Genomic DNA, 5,431 nt, shown 5'->3' with positions numbered 1-5,431 from the left:
ATTTTTTCTTGCATAACTTTCAGTGAAGATTTCAGAAAATGGTGAAATATATTTGGTGCGAAAGACCAGCTAATTACGCTCGGTTAGCTTGGCTCAAGGTCGATTTTGGCATCACCATCTGGACACTGATAAACAGACAAAGCAGGGGCGTATACAATCTTCTAAAGGAGAGGGGATAATACATATCTAATGGATGAATATAGGATTAGTTTCTTATTAGACTGATAAGACATTTTGTATGGATATCTTATATTTGTATATTTTGGCTCAATACTGAATATTTTTTAAAGCTCCCTGTGTAGGTAACACCTCTGGTCGTCCTAGGATGGCTAGCCCGCCTCCTGGGAGAGAATTAGCATGCAGACCCCGAAAATAAAATTCGTTTTGTTCGAATCTGTTCTCATTTTGTTCGAGGGACCAGCACGAACGAACGAAACGAAACGAAAACAAAGAACGCGCTAATTAAAAATGCTAAAAGTTTTAAGCTCTCCTCGAACCGGGCCGAAATTCCAGCCTCCTTTTCAGCTGTCCATTTCGACTCGAACTGAGTGGAGCTCCGGCTGATGGCCAGCTACCATTCCCAATGCGATCAGAAGTGAATTTCTTTTTTTTTTCTGGCCGGTTTTTGTTTTTATTTTGTATTTTTTTTCGGATCTTGTTGAAGTAGTAAACACCGCACGGCTGTCGATTTCTGTTTGCTGTCAGTTGGAGTTTCTTGTAGTAGGATGAAGGGGTTTCGGGGGCTTTGGGCAACCCTACCGAGGTCCAACCATTCATCTTTGGCCGGTTCGAAGGGCCTCGTTTTAGGTTTTCGATTTTCGGTTTTCAGTTTTCAGTCTTCGGTTTCGGCTGGTCATTTGTTGGGTTGGCGTGTTGCTTATCCCGACGATTCTGTTTGAAAATTTCCAACGAAATGCTGGAAATGCTGCCGCAAAACAGGACTCAACATGCAGAGTTTATAGGTATTTTAATTAGTTGAAATTTCTCGTTGGCTACAACGGTCTGGGAACGAGGTGAATGAGGGGAAACCGCCGAAGGGACCACCTAGGTAACAAATGTCTTTCCTATGTAAACATAACTCTGGGCCCCCAAATGAGCAGTTCGTGTAACTCTTTTGCTCTCTAACCAAATTTGATTAAAACCTAATGAAGCTTAATAAGCCTGAAAATCCTCCATAAATGAAGCGATTACTCTAAAGCAATCTCATTTGAGGATTACGATCTTCCAATGAATAAGGTATTCAATTTTCCAGAAACCACAAAACCACTCACCCAGGAACCGAACTAAAATTAAAACGTCGACTTAAGCCGCGAACGAGAAGGGCGACATTTATCCGGACAGTGACAAGTGTCCAACCCCGGAGATGAGCCGATCCTCTTCGGCTGATTTTTTTTTTTTGGTTTTGATTTCGGTTTCGGAGAGTTTATTGTTTGTTTAATTGCAGGCCAGTTGGGCAGGGCGGTGTACACTTGAAAATTGTAACAGCAAAAATGATAAATGATTCGCGCATTTAACCCTCCACTTGCACAGCTGTTGGTTTCCACTTCCTCGATGCGATGCCAGTGCGTAACATTTGCCGCAAATCAAAGGCAAACCGCTGATGACACGGCGGCGGTGGTGGTGGTGGTGGTTGGGTGTTTAGGAGGTGGTGGTTTAGGTGGCCAGGCTGCCAGGCTGCCTTGGGTGCACTTACAGCCACGAAAATGTAATAAAAACGTGCGTCTTCACTTCATGTAAATCATGTCAGGCGGCGGCGAGTAGCGCGAAATATTTACCCTGCACGGTGGAAAAATTAACATAATTTTTGAATATTACCCTCGTAAATATTAATGTTGTTGGACCACAACATTGACTATCAAATGATTTTATATTCTGGTTTCTGACTTAAATTATTGAAGTCAATGTCAATTCCAAAAATCTTTTAATAATATAAAAGGAGTCATTCTCTGCACACTGGTAAAGACACAAATTTCCCCCAGTGTGATGATGTTGCGGTGCAAGTAACATAGCAGCCGCGGCACAAATGAGGAGCACGGCATGGAGATCATCCTGACCGCAGTGCGATCGCAATCGCCAAATGGAAGGCAAGGTGTCCCATTCGGAGCTGGAAATGGAGATGGAGTTGCAGTCGGTCCAGGGCGTCTCTGCGCGGCTGGATCCATCTGCACTCTCCACACCAACTCCACCGTTTGGGTATTGGTACTAGTCTACTGTCTACTGGCGGTGGCGTGAACGTGCAAACATGTTGCACATGAGAGAGGCTGCCGCTAAAGTACTTGTACTTGTCATATTGTTATGGATTTATGGCAAACACGTATAGCGCTATAAAAATGACATATGCACGTGTATGGGTTAAAGTATGGGCTCGATATGAGGGACGACTCGACTCGACTCCTTACCTTAGCCCGCTCCTTACCCTTAACCCCTTCCCTGTCATCGCAATCGCAATCACAATCGGTGGGTAACAGTTGCACATGTTGGCGAAAGACATGAGCACGCGCAGCCATCTCGATTACTCGCTCGCGTCGGCGCAATCGAAACCAACCCTCCCCGAGATCCGATCTCTATATCTTTCCATATCTTTTCATCCCCCTCTCCCCTCCTACCGCATCAACGCTAATTAATCGCCTTTGTTCGTGTCATAATGCGATGCGTTCGAAACATGTTTGCCTTACTGATTCCGCAATTGGATTTCGTTTTGGCAGCAGCGCCTAGGGGTGGGTTTTTTTGGTTGGGTTAAATGAGGCGTACCTCTATCATTTCACCCCCTCTTCGGGTGAACATGTGTGAGATTCACAAGTGCCTTGATTTTTTTCAAGTAAGGTGGTACAAATTGCAGGGTCAGGTCAGGTGGTCACATTGATGGATGGTTCGTAGTGAAAAATCTGTTTATTACAGAACTAAAAAAGTGGTAAGTTTTTAAAGCCCTTGGATGACATAAGGTTGTGTTCTCAGTTCCTATAGATTGATCAGCAGACACTATCACTGATATTTATTTTATATTTAAAAAAAAAAAGTTTATTTAAAATGAAGTTGAACGGCATCCAGCTATCAACATCTTAGCTTATAATTTTACCCTTTTCAAACCCAATATAAAGTTAAATGCTGGTAAAAATTACCCTTTAAATATAATTACATCTAATATCTTATAATCTAGAATAATAATTTAAATTTACATTGTCAAATTAGTCAGCTATAAAAAGAAACTAAACTCAAGTTAGTCAAGCACACTCTCCTTTTAATCATTAGAATTTAATTTAAGAAAGCCAAACTAGTTCTACCCTTAAATCAGCCCCTTTTTTGTATAGAATTAGTATCGCATTTAGTATTTAGCTTAATGGTGCCAAGTGTTATTAGGGCTACTATTTGCAGATCTTTTAAGCAAACAATTTTAAGCAATTGTGTTTTTGGGTAAACTTCTGCCCCCGCTGATCTCAGAGCTTATTCCCAGTCTTTTGTCTGAAGTGTTCCCTCAAGTACCCGTAACTTTTTGCTAAAAATATGGCCCATAAATCTCCTGACCCAGCACAGTGCCAATAAAAGCGTTCATAAACAACTAACCTAAGGCAATGATAATGCTTGTCCCGTCTAAGGGCGGCCACTATGCAGTAACCACTAAACACAAACCACTAACCACAAACCGCCACCGCTGCAGCAGGAGGAGTAAAGAATAAAAAATAAAGAAAAACGAGGAGGCGGAAAAAAACACTTGAAAAATCTGTCATAAAATGTTGAGTGGTGTAAAACCAACTGGTTGAAATTGCCAACATATTTGCCTGTTTGTTTAATGAACTCGCCCAACTGGTCGGCCAAGGAGGGTTCCGAGGGTTTGAGGGGGTGAACCTTTGTCGCGAGGGTGGGTTCAACATTTTGATTACTCAATATGTTTAATTTTATGGACTTCTGCCACCGCTCTGATCCACTTTTGCAGCTGTTCCATGTGCCAGAAAACTGAACTAAACGAGAAAACGAAAGCTAATCCCAACAAAGAAATGCCATTAAACCCGAACAAGTGTCCAAGAAAACGCCAACACAAAGTCACCGAAAATTATGAGAGACGCTCACAAAGACACCTGTAAGATGTTGTCTGCTATTAGTTGAAATCAAAACGAAAACAATGTAAGCCACAGTGAGCAAAAATAATATATCTCTGGGGACCACAAGTTGAAGTCTCTAGAGTCTGGAGTCGAGCTGGCTGTTAGCTGTTGGCTGTTGGCTGGCCACCAACGCAAAAGCTGGTCGTCGCCTTTTAGCCAATTTTGATATAACTGAAAGCGTCAATTATACGTGAAATTTATGATGCCGTGTGAAGAATAACACCAACTTGCAACATATTTGGACAACGTTGCCGTTTGCCGTCTGAGTTGCCCGTACAATTGCCGCTCTGGGGTCTCTTGTCGCAGATATGTAAGCTGATAATGGGCATTGTAGTGCAGTTTTTTTCTTCTTTCTTCTCCCAGCCAGAAAAAGATGACAAAGGAGCTGGGAGACCGCTGCCCAGTACGCCCACCAAATAGAGGATGGAGACCCAAATGGCCAGGCAGAAGACTAGAGAAGACATTTTGGGCACACACCAAGTCAATTTGTTTTATCTATTGTCGAACAAGAGTCATGTCACAACGGCACAATGAGATTTACTATGTGTTGTTGCAGTTGTTGAGGCAGCAACAGCAATTGTTGTTGTTTTTGTTGTTGTTTTTGTGGTTGTTGCTGTTGCTGTTGCAGTAGTTGTGGTGGGCAGACAATGGAAAATCAGCAACATGATTCGATATTTAGATATGCGCCTCAAGAAATATGAGCCGCTAACAACAACAGCACAACAGCAGCAGCAACAACAAAGATGCTGCCGCCTGTCTTGTTGGCCGCATGTAATTGCCAAGTTTGTTGCTTAAGTCTTTTGTTTTGGCTGCGCTGATAGGCCAGTTGCATTTAAATTTGATTTATACACTTTCGGCCAGCAGATAATTGGATGGAAGTCGCCGCTCTGTCTGTGGGGTTAATAATTGGCTAGGTTTTTGGGACCTGGTTCCCAGCATATTGAACGATAACATTGTGGGAGAGCTCCTGTAGATTAGGTGTTAATTGCCAGTCCCTCGGAGCTACTAGATCTGGAGCACACACAGAATGCACTTATAAACATAATTAAGTTGGAATCGTACAAAAAAAAAAGAAAAAACGGCAGCTCCGAGCCTCGGGCGCGCATGCGTGCAGCAGCCGAAGCGGCAGCAACTCCATTAACGGCCGATTCCGATTCAGATTCCGGGCCCCGGGGCTATATACAGTCGTACGACCAATCAGCGGCTCGCTAAAGAGCACTGCCCGAAGAGCAAACTGGTTTTCTCCAAAGAGAATTATTGAGAGAAGCAGTCGGTGAGTTAAGCTCTCAGATCGGCGGCAAGTTGTGCCCAGCGGCAATCAGTCGTTACTCGAA

This window comes from Drosophila eugracilis, unplaced genomic scaffold (genome assembly GCF_018153835.1).
Source record: "Drosophila eugracilis isolate 14026-0451.02 unplaced genomic scaffold, ASM1815383v1 contig_367, whole genome shotgun sequence".
Classification (NCBI taxonomy): Eukaryota; Metazoa; Arthropoda; class Insecta; order Diptera; family Drosophilidae; genus Drosophila; species Drosophila eugracilis.
Note: the sequence above shows the minus strand (reverse complement) of the source record.